Below are 18,550 nucleotides of genomic sequence, written 5' to 3' on the forward strand. Positions count from 1 at the left end.
AAAAAGTAATGACATAAATCAATTGTCCGGGTAAACAAATACATTTTGGTTTATCCGTCTGTATGCATTAATTGTTTTCTTCAATCAGCATCAGAGGCATAGGTAAAATTCCCCTTTGTAAAACAAGATTGGCCTTTCACCTGCTCTGTTCATGAGCCTTTGGAGCCATCCTTTCTTTTAAGGCTACTGCAAGCTTCTTGTTAAGCTAACATGATCTTTCTTTTCTTTAAAGGTAACGCCTCCTTTCTTTCTACAGAGCCAAAGCAGCCACTGTAGTTTTAGATTTCTCTCTTCCTTTCTGTTTGTCATTTCATCACCTTCGCTTCCTCTTTGAGACTTAAAATGCCCTTTCTTGTTCTAGAAGGTGCAAGAACAGTAGGGCATACTTCCCTGTGTCTCCTTATTTCAGTTCATCCTCACTAAAGTGCTCTTTGACTTCCTTGCATCCTTAAACACGCTGTGGCCTACTTCTGCTCATTCCCCCTTTCCCAGCCAGGGTATTCAATGCAGTTGTAGGCATACCAAAGTAGGTGATCCAACCAAAAAAAAAGACAAATCAAAAAAACAAAAACATATTTAATCAAGAATAATTATTTTAAATCAATGTTTTTTTGTTAATTTTGCTCTAGATGCAGCCAGGGGCTTTTAATTTTTAAATTATAATGTTATGTATGAGCTGCTGCTCATTAATTTAGGAAACAGTGAAAGCTACTGGCAATAGGCCTAAGTACTGGTTTAGCTGTGGTAGAATTATTACAGATACAAACCTACCTTCTTTTGATCAAGTAAACAGGTTTCTGTAGTGAACCTCCATCGTTTCTCCGGAAGCTTGACACAAGCACCAAAGCTTTCTTCAACAACATTGCATGTGAATGCACACTATAATACCAAAATAACACTGATGTGAAGAAAAAATACAAGAAACATGCACAAACCAATTGCTAACTTTTATAAATAAAACACAAAAACAGTAGATCTGATACACGGATCTCCAGTTAAAATAAATTGAAATGTGAACCTTTTCTAATCAGAAGTATTATATGGAACTATAAAAAACTCCAATAAGCATTCTGTGAATTTCAAAACAGTCTCTAATGGTCAGTTGTGCATACATGTTTTCATTGATTCAAGACATGGTACTCAAAGGAATGATTTTACGGATAACTGATTGCTGCCCCTTTAAAGCAGTCTCACTAACTTGATACATGTATTTTTAGGTTTAGCCTAAGCCAGCATGCAAGCGCTCCTCTGGGGATGATCTGTTGTCGTTCAGTACGGTAGAGAAGGCCCACCCACTCCCCCGCCCATTTATTTCATTGGCTTGTGTCTTTGTCCTTTGTAAATGCTGGCTTCTGATTCCTTAATAGGCTTGCTATTTCCTCCTTAGTATGGCTATGTCGTCCTTTGTAACCTCCTATGGTTACTGGCCCCTTTACCTGGTTGTTAGTCGATATGTGTACTACTTCCTTCATTGAGTGTTTTTCTACGTTAGGCACAACAACAACGACATGCTTCGCTTATATTCAGTGGGCCACGTCCACTTTTACTTTCACAGCAGCAGGGACAATGGCGGCCGTTGGCTTCCAATGCTTTAGGTCTCGCATTTAAATGCAAATAATATTTTTTTATTGTTGTTTCTTCTCCGAGCATTGCAGCTGGCACCTGTATCCTGTCCCCTGAGAGACTGTATTGCCCTGGTGTCTAACTTTTGCCTCTGCACTTGGAAGCATGGGACACTGGCTTCTCTGGAGCACAGGCTGACCCAAATTACTCGGGTCTCACCCTCCTGTCAGGTCTTGGTGCCCCAATAAAGCTTCTCCCGTGCCCTTTGGCAGGGCGAGCCTCCGCTGTTGCTCCTGGGGTGAGGACTTGCAGCGGAACAGGTGGCCGTCAGGAGACCATGCAACGTTTTCCCAGGCTGGCCGGGTTGAGCTGGGAGAGTTGAGAGCCCGCCGCCGCCGGGGGAGATGGAGCAGCAGCACAGCCGAGGCGGGGGGAGACTGACAAGGGAAAGAGCCGCCTTGGGGTCGGAGGGCAGCGGTAGGAGAAGGTGGGAGAGGACAGGGACCTGTCGTTGCTGCAGGTCTGTGCAAAGTTTGCTCAGCAGGAGGCGGTGGGCATAGCGCACCTGGAGGGCGAACCCTGCACAGTGTCCTCGGATTTCTTCCTGCGTTCACAATCCCTGTCAAGGCTGTTGGATACAAAGTTACTTTTTGTTGCCTTTTTATTTTGGGCCATATGTATGTAGCAAATTTGCAACGCTGAAATTCGCATGGCATGTATGAAGGAAAATATGGTGCAAAATAAGGAATCGCAAAATTTGCGATTATTTATTTTGCAATTGCATTTAAGGAATCGCAAATTTTGCAATTCCTTAAATGCAATGTATGAAGCAAAAAAATTTGCACATTTCCCCTAAGAAATTGCAAATTACCACCAACTTCAAGTTGGTGGTAATTTGCGAATTCCTTGAAAAATGCCCATTTTTGCATTTTTCAAAGTGCCATGTGACACACATACATGCCCTTAGGGCATGTATGTGCACCACATGTGCACCCATGCTTATTTCAGGGGTGCAACAGGGTGTCCTTTGGACAACCCTGCACCCTTGAAATTATTTAAATTTGCGATTTTCAAATTGCGAATCGCAAAATTGAGAATACCTTGCAATTTATTCCTAGGGGCCTCCTGGCCCATAGAAATGAATGGGAAAGTATTCCTTAATTGCGATTCGCAATTTGCTAATCGTAATTAAGGAATACTAAGAATTCGCAAAAAAATGCGAATTTGTACATACATACCAATTTGCGATTCTTAAAAAATCGCTATTACAGAATCGCAAATGGGTACCTTGATACTTTGTTCCGTTTGAGAGTGAGGGCGTAGATCCATACTCTCTCTGCCGTCTCTGGAAGCCCCTGTTGCCTGGTTCCCAAGCAGAGCGAGGGACGGACGGTCCTTCCCTGGCTCAGGCGAAAGTGCGGGACAAAGCCGCTAGGCAGAAGGTAGGCACAGAGAGTCGGGAAATAATTCATGATGTGGGGGCATCAGGTTCTAACAACACTGGGGCTCAGCACCAACTGGTACAGAGGGAGAGGATTGAATATAGAGGCACCTCTTGTATTTTGATCTTTCTGATCACCATGGGCCAGATGTAGGTAGCCCTTTACCGGTCGGTATCGGCCGAAAATCGGTATTTTCGGCCGTTACCGACCGGTATTGAGCAATCGGTATGCAGGTGACTGAAATTCGGCAAAATCGCCAAACTTACCGAATCGGAAAAGTTACCGAATTGGTAAAATACCGATTCGGAATATATACCGAATTGGTAAAATACCGATTCGGAATATATACCGAATCGGTAAATTTACCGAATCGCAACGGTTTGCGATTCGGTAAATTTACCGAATCGTTACATTTACCGAATCGGTAAATTTACAGAATCTATAAAATACCGAATCGGTAATTAAGAATTGGTAAAATTGAAGATTGAGATGTAGGTAAGCTCTTAAATACCGAATTTGCTTCAAGTTCGGTATTTAAGAGTCGGTATTTACCATGGATTCAGATCAGGTGGTAACCAGGTGCAGCCTATAAAAAAGGACCCAAAATGCAATTCTGTTTGCACAATGGCGGCATTTTATGTCATTGCAAGATGGCTACGGCTACAGGAGGAAGGAGAGAGGGAATGGCAGAGACAGGAGCAGGTCTACAGGCAGAGGGTTACCCTGTTCATGCTCACAGAGGCAGAGATACTGCAAAGGTACAGGTTGGCTCCAGACACCATCTTGGAGCTCATCAGGGACCTCCAACCACTGTTGTAGCACACTACCCCAAGGGCACATGCTATTCCACCCCATGTGCAGGTGCTGTGCAGCCTCCACCTGCTTGCGTCTGGGAGCTACCAGAGCGTGGTTGCTGCGGTGGGTGGGGTGACCCAGAGCAGCCTCTCAAGGTTTTTCCACAAATTCCTTGACGCCATGTTACAGAGGATGGAGCATTACATATCTTTTCCTGCTACCCATGCTGAATTGGTTCAAACAAACTCTGACTTTTACCAGATGGCTCGACTTCCCAATATAATTGGCTGCATTGAAGGCACGCACATTCCCATTTGTCCCCCTGCTGCCACAGAATATATCTACAGGAATAGGAAGTCCACCCACACCATCAATGTTCAGGCGATTTGCAATGCAAAGTTCGCCATCACTGACCTTGTGGCAAAATTCCCTGGGAGTATCCACGACTCCTATATATTTCAAAACAGTGGCATCTATGCATGGCTGACTGCAGGGGAATTTGGTGAAGGATACCTCCTAGGTAAGACACAGTGTCTGACCCCCATAATACCTATTGCAGTAAGAAGTACATGTATGCATGTGAGTAATGTATTCCCTTTTCCTTTTAGGAGACAGTGCATATGCCCTCCGCTCATTTATACGCACCCCCTACCTCAACCCCTCAACACCCAGCCAAAGGAGATATAACCGGGCCCACAAAAGCACACAGAATGTCGTCGAATGGACCTTTGGTATCTGGAAAAGCAGATTCAGATGCTTGTACAAGAGTGGAGGTGCAAGGCAGTATACCCCCATCACCTGCTGTAAGATAATTGCAGCCTGTGCCATGTTGCACAACCTTGCTGTAAAGAAGGGTAATGAGGTGGAGTTGTCTGACTACGAGGATCATGACGACGACATTGCTGTGCCTGAAACACAACCTGCTGGAGTGTCAACACCAAGTGATGGCAGATACAGACGTGAGGAAATAACACGCAACTATTTCTGAGTAAGTAATGAGACTGAGACCTATGTTGAAAGCACGAACGTTTGTTTTATTAAGTATATTTCTAGGTATGTTAAAGAACAAAAGTGCAACAGTAAGCAGTTCACTGCAATGCTCACAGTGAGCAAACACACACAGACAGGTGTTGAATGCTCCCACCGTAGTTGTATATTGTCACTAGGCAGGTTTTAAAGGCACAAATGTGCAACACAAAATTCCTAAATTCTAAATTGTATGTCCAATTGCAGTGGCCCATTCTATTAAGTGTTCATTTGCGGCACCACTTTGCACTCCCAGATGTATGTGGCTCACTCTGTTCACTGGGTGCTTGGCCTGTAGCCTCACCCTGTCGCCTGCTGCTCCTCCTTGTCTCTACAACAAGGGGGCTTGCCATGCTGCTCCTACTGGTGCTACCTTCACTCTCCGGCACGTCAGTAGCAGCAGTTTGTGCAGTTTGAGCATTAAGTAGAGCCTGTAGCGCACCGGTCATTCCGGCTATGCCTCTGTCAGGTGATTGCTGTTGTTAGTTAGGACTTCCTGACTGTTCATGCTACGTCTGCATAGCAGGGATGTGGCTGTTGCCAGGCGGTGGATAGCTTTCTCAGTTCTCTGTGCACGCTGTTTCTCCCTGCGCCTTGATGTCATTTCAGAGTCCAGTTGTGTGCACAGTTGCTGCATGGATTGGGTCCTGTCATGTATCCCTGTAGCCATGCTCTTGTTAACTTCCACCAGTTCCCTGATGCCCTTACCAATTTCATGCATGTTGATGTTGAGGTTGCGCATTTGTCTTCGACAGGACATGATGCCCTTGCCCTGTATCCTCTGAATCCTGACCATGGATCCCTCCAGGCCTTGGAAGACACTGGACCCCTCCCCACGTGCACCTACACTCATTCCTTGTACTGTGCGGCGTCTAGTGGTACTAGGTACAGGCTCTACGCTGGGATGCAGTGTGGCAGAGATGTCAGCTCCAGGCAAGTTGTGTGAGTCTTCACCCACCATTTCACCAGCAGCTGTCTCCATTTCCATCAGTGGGGAAACGACATGCCTCCTGCTTGGGTGTGCAGCAGGTGTTTCAATTTCCAGTGATGCTGGCATTTCTGGTGACGAAACCAATAGTGGGGACTGTGAAGGTCTTGGGGATGCCTGCATTTCTTCACTGATGTCAGGTTCTTGGGAAGGTGGCTGCCCACTCGAAACACCTGTGTCCTGTGATGCACTGGGACCTGGCTCATGACTTTCATCCCTCTCGGGTGCCGTGCCTTCTGCCTCCTGTGACTGCCTTCTGGATGTGTGACCTGTGGACATATGAGCACATATCAGCTAGGTGCAAATGTCTCACAGACACTAAAATAAAACCTATGAAATTGCACTTATTACATGCTGCCTGCCCTTCATTATGTCTGCAATCTATTGCCTAACTTGGTGGTTGCAGTGCTGTGTGACATGCTCTTTCATTAACTGACTACATGTACCATGATGCATTGCTACTGTTTTGCACAGACACACTGGGACTGGGGTAACTTAGCTTCAAGGGGTGAGGAATGGATGAGGGTGTGAGGGGGATTGCTGTGCATGCATCTTACCTTTTTTAGTTGCATATTTCGCCGAGCTGTCCACTTCTCCCAGTCCATGGACACTTTCTGGCTCCAAGGTTGTGGCTACCATCTCCTCCAGGTCAGTGAGGGGGGGGGGGTGCTGTGTTCTTTCCTCCACTTGTTTGCGAGGCCTGTTTGTGGTGGTCAGCAATTTTTTTTTGGGCGAGGCTCCTTAGGTCATAAAACTTCTTTTTTAAATCTTCAATGACTGGTGGTCACTCCCACTGCATTGACTTTCTCAAAGATTTCAAGCCAAATCTTCCTTTTTGCTGATTCAGGCACAGAAAGGGACAGCCTTCCAAAAAGTCTGAGGTGCACCTTTACCACCTCCTCCACAAGGACATGGAGCTCCATGCTGCTGAATTTGAGCTTTCTTTTTCTTTCTGTCTGCTCTGTGTCCTTGCTGCTTGCCATGTTTAACTTTTAAAAGTGCACAAACTCTGTCTGCTGCTGCTGCTCCGAGTCTCTCTGCTCCAACTGCCTCTCCAGAACCTTCTAATTAGTTGCAGCTGCCTGTGTAGCCACTTCCTGGTAGGAAGGGGGAGGGTGGTTGCACCTGATTGGCTGTTGTGTTAAGTTTCACTTTTGCTTGCTGTCCGATTCGGTATTTACCGAATCGGTATTTACCAAATCGGTATTTACCAAATCGGTATTTCCAATGCATCCCATGAATGGGAAATACCGATTCGGTAAATACCGAATCGGTAATTACCGATTCGGCAATTTCAGAAAGTCCCATACCGAATTTTACCGATTCGGTAAAAAATACCGATTTTTCCCCTACATCTCATTTACCGATTTTTAAATACCGATTCGGTAAAATTCGGTATTTAAGAATCGGTAAATCACATTTACCTACATCTGGCCCCATATGTGTTTTAGACCCTCAAGGCTGCTCCGATCTCAAGGTGTCCTAAGTCGGTGTTAGTAGACACAGCCTTGTTTGTTTAATTGTTATATTGTTGAATTGTTATATTGTTGAACTTTATCAATGCAAGTGCAGAACTACAAATTGCTGGATGCTCAGCACAACTTTAGATGTCTTGCATAATGTTTTGTTAACATACATTGTGCCTGTGTGTTGAAGTAAAGTACTGAGTTATTTGCTTTTCTTACTTCTCCCTTCACATGCAGCTGGGAGATGGAACTGGGCACATTATATTAACTTTTCTTGTGGAGTGTGTGATTTTCAGTACTTTACAAATTCCCTGTGGCTTCGCAATAAGCTGTTGCTCCTGCGGTGCATACCGACCTCTACCCCATTATTTTAAACCTCTGATGTTTCTGGCTTGTGGTGTGAGTGGAGATGACCAGGAGAGAAAAGCCCACTTGCCAGTGCTGGCCCAGATCATGCAGTGCCACACACATGGGCCACCTGCAGGAGGGCGAGGCCAGGGCCATCCATCTTGAGTGTGGGGGCCAGCTGTAGGTGCCCTCTGCAAGAGTAGGTCTGCCCGAGGATTACATAATAAGTGGCCAGACCGCGGGGGAGGGAGAAGGGTTTGCAATCATAAACCAAACCCAGTGATGTGTATGGGTCTGCGTATTCCTCAGAGTCACCACCTGTGAGGCTGCGAGTTTTTCCCAGGGCACACAGCAGCTCATCGACTGAGCTGAGTACATGTATCCAGGCTGTTGTTTATGCCTATTTTTTTCAACCACAAACTGCTCATCCAACACTCGCACTCATTTTTCTTGTCATTTTCCAATAACATCAAGCCCATAGTTACTCTTGTCAGGGGAGAGGTTGTTGTCTTATGGCCAGAGCTGCCAACTTTGGAGCTGGGGAACCAGGTTCAGATCTCGGCGTCAGCTCAACTTCCTATGTTTCTGGGCAAATCACTTAGGGCCAGATGTATGACCAATAAATCTTGCGTCTTGCAAAATGCAACAAATTGAGAGTGGCCATTTGCGAGTCGCAAAATTCAATGTACAACAGTGTCTGAGACACTGTTTGTGATTCCCAATGGCGTCACAAATTGCATGCCTCATGAATAATAATGAGGCTGTCGCAAGTTGCGACTCCATTGGGAATGGCTGGCACTCCCAGGGATGTGGCCTGCTGGGGTCAGCAGACCACCTCGTCTGGGTCTACATTTAAATAAAGCATTTGTTTTTCAAATGCAGCCTGTTTTCCTTAAAGGAAAACAGGATGTATTTTTAAAATAAAATTTAAACTTTTCCATTTTATTTTTTAAGGGTAGGCAGTTGTGCCTGGGAACCCTGCCTGCCCTTAAAACATATTTGCGCATGCATTCACAAAGGCAAGTGCTTTACCACCCTTCTGAGAAGGGTGGAAAATTGCGAGTGTTTAGCGACCTCAATTGCAGTGGCAAGCCATTCATACATCGGTTTTGGAGTTGCTATTAGGATGGGACGCCCTTGGAATGCCCCTTCCTATTAGAGTCACTAACCCTATTTTGCGAGTCGCATATTGTTTGTGAATCGCAAAATAGGGTTTGTACATGGCCCACACGTTTTTCCGGTCGCAAACCTGTCTAAAACTGCTTTTCAATGGCAAAAAACTGTTGTCCAGACAGCCCTTAACCTCCTTGTAAGAAACAAGCATTTGCAATGCAAGAGGTCGCGCATTTACGCGAGTTTCACCTATTGTCATGGTAAATGACAATGCCTTTTATTTATCTTTTGGTTTTTGAAACATAAATAAAACACATTGTCATTTACAATGCCAATGGCTTAAACTTGCGTGAATGCGAGACATATTGCTTTGCAAATGCTTATTTTCAAAGTAATTGGTGAATGAAAACATCCACATTTTCACAACGAATTCTGAAGTGCATTGTCTATTGCTACATAATTCTGCCAATCTTAAAGACGATGTTTTAGACATAAGGAAATGGGTTCAAGAGAGGAAAATAATTTTCACTGCTTTCAGCCGGATCAGTGCCATAGGTCAATTTACCTTTGGTCTGGTTGATTTCCAGGTGGGCAGAGCACCTTTTGTTTACAGAACTTCTATACTTTCCCTTTCAAAGTGAATGAAGCTTCACAACACAGTGGCTCCTTGTGAAAACACATTGGCCCTAATTACGATGATAGTCGCGGTCGGGGGCTTTCCGAGACTCATTGCAGTTTCAGTTTTGACCGCCGCAGTATGATGCAGGTGGTCAAAAGTGAAACCGGACGGTCATTCTGGATGGATTCCGACAGGCTCAAGGGGCCCATTGGCCAGTCAGAGACCAGCACATAATCCCTATGGATGGCGTTTCTGCCATAGGGATTAGGATGTCGGTCTATGACAGGCTTTCCATGTCGGGCTTTCCACTGGATTCAAGATAGCATGGCTGATGATGGTTATGAACCCGTAACCGGTCCCAGAATGCTCTTTTCCGGTCCAGGGAATACATGGCTTGGCAGTTCGGGCTGAACTGTTCCCATGAGGCACAGGGTCAGAATGATTTGCATATGGCCATTACTGAACTAGGGTGGTGGAGTGAGCTAAAGAATGGTGATGGATTAAACCTAGATCAGTTGACAGGGGGTGAGTGTTTGATTTGCTCAAACGCTCCATTCATCATCCCCTTTGGTATCGATTTGTTCACCATCTAAGTTGGCAGGGTATGCCCAGACGTGGGTCCCTTGCTTACTTTGCCACTGGATTCAAGATAGCCTGGCTGATGAGAGTTATGAACCCGAAACCGGTCACAGGACGCTTTTTTCTGGTCCAGGGAAGACATGGCTTGGCACTTCAGGCTGGACAGTTCCCATGAGGCACAGGGTCAGGCGGATTTGCATATGGCCATGTCTGAACTGGGGTGGTGGAGAGAGCTAAAGAATGGTGATGGATTAAACCCAGATCAGTTGAGTTAGGTTGAATGTTTGATTTGCTCAAACGCTCCATCCATTATCCCCTTTGGTATCGCTTTGTTCGCCCTAAATTGGCAGGGTATGCCCAGACGTGGGTCCCTTGCTCACTTTTCCACTGGATTCAAGATAGCCTGGCTGATGAGGGTTATGAGCCCGAAACCGGTCCGAGGATGTTCGTTTCCGGTCCAGGGAAGACATGGTTTTGCAGTCTGACTGGACTGTTCCCATGAAGCACAGGGTCAGACTGATTTACATATGGCCATGTCTGAACTGGTGTGGTGGAGTGAGCTAAAGAATGGTGATGGATTAAACCCAGATCAGTTGACTGGGGGTGAGTGTTTTGATTTGCTCAAATGCTCCATCCATCATCCCCTTTGTTATCGCTCTGTTCCCCATAAGTTGGCAGGGTATGCTCAGATGTGGGTCCCTTGCTCATTTTGCCACTTGATTCAAGATAGCCTGGCTGATGAGGGTTATGAACCCGAAACCGGTCCCAGGATGCTTGGTTCCGGTCCAGGAAAGACATGGTTTCGCAGTTAGGGATGGACTGTTCCCATGAGGTACAGGGTCAGACTTATTTGCATATGGCCATGTCTGAACTGGGGTGGTGGAGTGAGCTAAAGAATGGTGATGGATTAAACCCAGATCAGTTGACTGGGGGTGAGTGTTTTGGTTTGCTCAAATGCTCCATCCTTCATCCCCTTTGTTATCGCTTTGTTCCCCCTAAGATGGCAGGATATGCCCAGATGTAGGTCCCTTCCTCATTTTGCCACTGGATTCAAGATAGCCTGGCTGATGAGGGTTATGAACACGAAACCTGTCCCAAGATGCTTGTTTCCGGTCCAGGGAAGACATGGCTTGGCAGTTCGGGCTGGACTGTTCCCATGAGGCACAGGGTCAGACTGATTTGCGTATGGCCATGTCTGAACTGTGGTGGTGGAGTGAGCTAAAGAATGGTGATGGATTAAACCCAGATCATTGTCGGGGGGGTGTTTTTGATTTGCTCAAATGCTCTGTCCATCATCCCCTTTGGTATCGCTTTGTTCGCCCTAAGTTGGCAGGGTATGCCCAGACATGGGTCCCTTGCTCACTTTGCCACTGGATTCAAGGTGGCCTGACTGATGAGGATTATAAACCTGAAACCGGTCCCAGGATGCTTGTTTCCGGTACAGGGAAGATATGGCTTCGCAGTTCGGGCTGGACTGTTCCCATTAGGCACAGGGCCAGACTTATTTGCATATGGCCATGTCTGCGCTGGGCTGGTGGAGTGAGCTAAAAAATGGTGATGGATTAAACCTAGATCAGCTGACTGAGGGTGAGTGTTTGATTTACTCAAACAGTCCGTCCACCATCCCCTTTGTTATCGATGTTCTTCAACAGCAGCTTTTGTCAAGTGTTTTTCAATTGAAACAATTCCTGAAAAGTTCAGTTTTCAGGAGCCTCTTCTTGAACTTTAGGTGGTTTGCTTCAATGGTTTGCTTGTGATGAAAGGTATTCCAGAGTTCCAATAATTGTGTAGCCAGAGATGTGCAAGCAGGAGAGGTAAACATTAGTAAAATGGGCTCGGAGGATCTAAGCACTGGTGACTTTCATGCATAGACAGCGGTTCTCCTGCATATAGTGTAAGGTTGATTGCCTTCTGTGCACCATTTTTCTTGAAGAAGTGAATTTGTGGGTCATTATCATACATATCAAAATGCACCTTGTACTTCTCAAGTAGATGAGCAGAGAGGCATACGTATATATTGAAAGAAAAAAAAGACACAAGAGTGATGATACTCGAGTTTTGACACATTTCAATGCAGGCATGGAACATCTGGTTTATCAGATGTAAATTTTTTGAGTGTGGTCTGTGAGACATGCTTTCATCCATTGCAATCCTATTCCCCTTTTTTATAGCTCATTTGCTATTTTCTATCAAGTGTTTTAGGCAAAAGCAAGCCCACAATAGCAGGGCCGGCTTTAGGGCAGTTCGACCAGTGCGGCTGGGTAAACAACCTTTACAACGCAACTTTTACCACGCAGTGCCTTTACAACGCAACTTGCACAATGCAAACCATTACAACGCATTGCGCTGGGGGGCGCTCTAGGATAGGGAATAGGTTTAATGTACTATCCAACACTTTCCCTACTATCCACGGGGACTGGAGTTGGAATAGTAAATTAAACAATTCACTATCCAGCGCCTAAAAGCACTATGCATTGTAATGGTATGCATTGTAAAAACCGCGTTGTAAAAGCATGCGATGTATAAGCATGCTTTGTAATGTCATACATCCGTGCAATGTACTAGGCGCTGACCTTTCGAGGGGGCACTGACCTCAGGCGTGGGCACTGGGTTTAGCAACAACATATAATTGGGGAGATTAGGGGCACTTTTGCCCCGTGGTCGGAGGTGGCCATGGGGCGTGGGAGTGCCAAAAATGATTTTCACACAGGCCGCCACTAGCTCTAAAGCCGGCCCTGCACACTACTTTTCTTACCAGTTTTTCATAATGGCAGAACTGCGAAAGTTCTATAATTCTCACTTTTTTTCTTTCCCAAGTCTTCCTAAAGTCACCTTTCTCGGGACTGTCTAGGATCAATGCAAATTTCCACCTGTTTTAGGCGCATCTGTTAACCTCATACCAAATAAGTGTCTCCTCACGAATCCTTTCCTTTCAAAGCAGCCGAGTGCTTTGGGTTCCCCTGAGCGTTAGGTGTGAAACATGAGGGCGGTTGAGGACAGGAGGAATGTTCTTTATTGAAATTTCTAGACAGTGGAAGTGGCACAACTCTTACCTTGGCAGGCACAGGGGGCTCAACCCTGGGACAATGAGTAAGGCCACAGTCACAGACGTTTTAATAGACAGAAAATGTGAAAAATTATGAACGTGAGCTTTACAGCATATATAATGCACGGGCAGGTTACAAAATGAATTTTACTTTCAACAGTCAGTGATATGCTGTTTGAAAATATTTCTTGACTACCACCACACAGGAGAGTGATAACTTTCAGTTTTAGCAAAAGAAGATATTTAAATCATGTAGCCAGGCTGCAGCCTTTTTTAGTACCATATAACATAAACGTATGTAATCATGTTTAGTGAAAGTGTATGCACAGTTTACATTTTGATGTTAAGCACAATGCACTGAATTCTAACTTTAACAATGGGGATCACAGACGATTTATACAGTGTGAATTCCAACACTTAATTGTAAAGACATTGTCAGCTTTATAAATAGGGGCAGATTTATGAGGCCCTTGCGCCACGTTTACGCCGCTGTTGCGTCACGCAAGGCGGCGTAAACGTGGCGCATCCCTACGAGGCATTTACAACGTGACGCATCTATGGAGATGCGTCACGGTGTAAGGCCCTGCGCCACATGAAACCTGCGTCAGGTTTCATGTAGGCGTTATGGTGCAGGGGTTGGCGTTCCGTCGCAGGAACGCCCCTGGAAAGTGACTCAGTGAAATCAATAAGATTTCACTGAGTCACTTTCTACGTCAATTCCTTACGCCTGCTTGAAGCAGGCGTAAGGGTGATGCACCATGCAATGTAGGGGTGGCCCCTGTGCATTGCAGGAGTCATGTCGCACTTGCGACATGACTCCAGCAATGCGCCGCCCGCACGCCGAAAGATGCGTCACGCATCTTCCCTGCCTTGCACCATGGTGCGCCGCATTGTAAATGCGGCGCACCATGGGTGGCGGAGCTGTGGCGCGCTGTGGCGCACATTAACTGGAGCATCCCTGGGGATGCGCCAGTTAACGTAAATCTGCCCCGTAATGTCTAAGAAGACTGGAATTCTATATGACTGCTGTGCAGAATATGTCCCTGATATTGCCCCTACTGTGATCAAAGAACAATCTTTCTAGGCTCCCATTTGGAATATGGCACTACCCTTTTTTTAAGCACACTTTAGCAATTGGCTCATCAAAAATATCAAACATACCAATTAAATAGTCGAAACAGGTATCTGTTTTAATGGCAGTCAAATGAATGTAGAGATGGACTATTTTGCAGCCCCACATTGAGCATATATCCTTAAATACTCACTGTGCAGATTAAAAAAAAATCTAAACTTTAGTGGAAACGCCAAGGAAACATTATGGCCCAGATTTACTGTTATTTAGCGCAGATGGGCACAAAACATAAAGTGGTGCTTTAAATTGAAGCAGCACAAGGATTATTACACTAATTAACATTACAACACAAAATATATTTTGCAGGGGCCTTTGTTAATTCACTGCTTCCCGTTGAGCAGCAACAGCAGTGCTTAATTTGAGCCAGTGGTCTCTTGTGCCCGGCACCTGCACTTAATTGTTAACACCACACTTATGACAGTCTGCCACATGGTGGCGCTGATCTTCTAATTTAGAGATGAACAGAGCAACAGTTGTTTATGAATACAATATACATTAAAACGTACCAATACCTGCCTCCCTTGTCATTCCATCAGCATTGGATACCTGGAATAACATGAAGTGTCACACTTGCAGGCACGAGAGATGCTTAGTGGTTGTTTTGGGAGTGATGACAAGGGATATGGGTGGTGCAAGCTGCTGTGGCCTCCTGGTCAGGGCCCTGGTACTTATTATTTTACAAAATGAGCACTGACAACAGCCTACGAATTATCTGTATAAAGGGGGTAGAATGAGGAAATATACACTTACAGTCACAGTTGCTGGTTAAAGAGTTGCACAGTAAACCTTTTTCATCTGCAAAGCCTTCGAAATAAAATAAAATCTGATTGCGAATATTTTACAGCGCAGTGCAATAATAGCTGCAAATGGCTTATTATGATCCGAGGTCGTGCAGCTGATTAATGACAGATTAAATACATTTACGTAGATGCAGGGAAAAAAGAGATCTTTCTCTAATGTTACGAAATTATAAAACCACATTTAAAAAATACGAAACATCACTATATGGGATTATCACAAATCCTGTGATTGCAGGATTGTTGGCTTGCTTTGATTGACAACTTTAATTAACATACTACTTGTACAATTAATCACAGCGATGTAACCTTGGAAGTTTCCTTGATCAGTCCAGGTACAAGAGGAATGCAAATTGATCATTAGCCGGCCTTTGTCAAAGGAAGACGGCGAGGTTGCCAAAACATCCAATGTCACATCTTCCTGCCTCATACATATTCACACTTTCAAACAAGAACAGATTGTCGGGCTCACAAGCCGTATGTATATGTTCTGAAATCTATTGAACTGTACAGAATGCATGCCTTCCTATCACACAGCAACACATGACACATGCTGGGAATAGATGCAGTAAAAAGGTCACATATTCCTGATGTAAAGTGCCAGCGCAGCAACATATCTCCCTTACCCTTGCCAGTCACCCCCCATCAGATGCCTACGTAAAGGGATGTGGCTGCGTCAGTCTGTGTCAATTTTTAAATCACATATTTTTCTGTCAATGTTAATCTTATGTAATCCAGTACGTAACTTAATTGACAAACTGAGAAGGTTGAATTAACATATACAAGGGCAAACTCGAATTTTTAGATGGACGCGTGTTTCTTTATAAAAGAGTATTTTTAATAGACATTTTTGAAAGAGATGAGGCTCTCCTATAGTGGTGCATACCTCCCAAAAATATTTATATGTATGCACAGCCAGGGCATATTCCTTTTCAGTGCACATCCCTCTCAATTCTCGAATAAAGCCATGAACCTTCAGTTCTAGTGAGGTTCGAAGCAGCGCGCATTAATCCCCATCACTGAATAAAACAATCCACATTCTTTTTCATTACTAAACACAAAAGTGCGCGCTCTTTCCATTACTTCAAGAGGCCTGCGCATGCAGTTTTCTATTACAAAATAAAATAGTACATACTCCTTACTATTACAAGAAGGGAAGAGTGCGTGTTGTTTTCATTGCCGAATAAAACAGTGGCCTTCCTTTCCATTATTTCAATAGAACACTACATGTTCTTTTCTATTGCTAAAAAAATCACCGCACATTTTACATTACGGAAGATACATTTCTTTGTATAACTGAGTAGAACAGTACGCAATCGTTTCTCTTAGTAAGCCCGGACACCCGTTACAGGCTAAACCTGTTCACATTCATTTCGCTTACTGGCTCTCGACAGTCCACATTCAATGCCATTACTGAATGAAAATGTATGTCCTTTTCATTTCTGGAATGAAACAGTGCACTTTCTTTAACACTGCTGAATAAATGGGTACACGATTGCTTTAGCACTGAATCAGACAGGTAGTTGTCCTCTATCACACTCCTTCCTTAAATCTAAAAAACGGGATTTCTTCAGAATGAGAAACAGAAATGTGCCCTCAAAATATTCTCCTGATATATCACAAAGTAGAAGAGACAAAGGAACAAAGGCAGGGCAACAATCACAAAGGAAAAGCAGAGTCCGGGCTATCTGGAGGTGCAGGGGGGGTGATCTAACAGAGCTGTGTATGGGCTTATTTTTTGGCTGTTTATGGGCCGGTTTCATGGTCTGGTAGGCCGGTTTTTAATATTGATTTGATTTCTCTGACATTGACACAACTTTGCCTGTAGCAAGAACAAATGATTGCAGTCTCCCATACCTTGCAAAACACCTATGTAACTGCTCTTTATGAGTTTAAAGCAGCCCTGGTTTGCAAATGCCGTCAACGTTTTTAGCTGTTTGATTAACTATTGGGAGCCACTTTTAATTAGGTGCCTGGACCCGTATACTGTCACAGTCCGACCCTTAGAAAACATTTATGCTAACAACGTGAGAGCACAATAACACTTCAACAAGGAAACAAGAAAGTTTCTGATTTATGTTTTCGCCCAGTCTTAGATGAGAATTGCTTCATATTATCTAAAACAGATTCACAAAGCATTCCCTATCAGTGGATTTGACTTGCTCTCAGGTTAGACTAAAAAAAGTAACTCCCCTAGGTAATCATACTCACTCTAAAAAAATAAAACATACAAACATAAATGCCCTCAAACATACATTATATATTATTTGAACACTGTGAAAACAATACCAAACACCTAATAAAATATGTATACAAATATATTTGCTCCAATTATCTCATCAACTCATCATATTTTACTCCATAATCATAAACATAAATAATTCATAGAAATTACTTACAATCCATTCATCATTCATACATAAGAAGAAATATAAAAAATCAAAGCTTTAAACATTTGCTTTAAAAAACAAACATATCCACTGTCACTGTACAAATATGAATTAATTAGACATGCACGATTTTTCATCAACACGTTTCAGTGAACTAATGGTATTAAACAACTTTTCACAGTACTTATGATTAACGTTCTTCCCCACACAATGATATTCAAAAATCATGGACAACATCCGACTAACCCAGCTCATCAGAAAACCCACACATCACCGGCCACACATTGAACCTGATTTAGAAAAATTTAGGCCTTGCCTTACCTTCCAAATTTAGCACTGATGGTCTTTTATTTGCTTGGGGAAAGTTGTCGAGGGAAATAAACACTTCAAGATTATACTTGCAATGTAGTCATGATTTAAAGACCACAGACTCTGACTTCTAGTTTAAGGATTTTATTATAAGGCCAAAAATAATTGGATATACAGGCATCGGAGAATGAGCGAATATAGATACATTAAAATCAATACAAAGCCAAATCTTCGCATATATTTAATTTGGCATAGAAGGCATAAAGTAATAAACTCCAAAATTAATATACCGCCCAAGATGGAGGCGGAATCCAAATCCTTTTTCATTAGGAAGAAAAGCATAAATTACCTTTCCCTACACTACTCTCATTGGTTATCTTCCTGGCTGTTTCCCTCTACCTCAATTCCCAAAGGTGTCAGCACGTGTAGACTTCCTGAGGAGTACTCACATCAAATGGGTCAAAATAGCTTAAGGCTACGGAGCTCGCCCTCAGGATGCTCCCTATCCTCCAAATATCTTGAAGTCTGATTTCTCCGTCCCTGCGCCTAATACAAAAAGGACAAACTCAGACCCCTCCTAAATGTATCAGATGACAAATCATTTCATTTCTAAAGGTTGTGGTAAATTTCCGTTGCTTCTTTAATTAATTCTTCTTTTCTTCTAGTGACCTTGGAGTGTAGATAGGCCAGGCAAAGAAGATATCCTCCCTTCCCGCATTTCAGACTCTTCAAAGACATTCCACTTATCTCCTTAAACTAAAATAACGATGTTGAATTCTTTATACCTGCAATGGGATGAGAGCATACTGTTCTTGTTCACAAAAACAACTCAATTAATTATTTCTTTTAGCGACTAGGAGTATCGAAACTATCAACAACCTGTAGCTCTGGGCCACCTGTGCAGGCAACTTAAACAACACACAGTTACATTGATATG

Source organism: Lissotriton helveticus, chromosome 4_1 (genome assembly GCF_964261635.1).
Source record: "Lissotriton helveticus chromosome 4_1, aLisHel1.1, whole genome shotgun sequence".
Classification (NCBI taxonomy): Eukaryota; Metazoa; Chordata; class Amphibia; order Caudata; family Salamandridae; genus Lissotriton; species Lissotriton helveticus.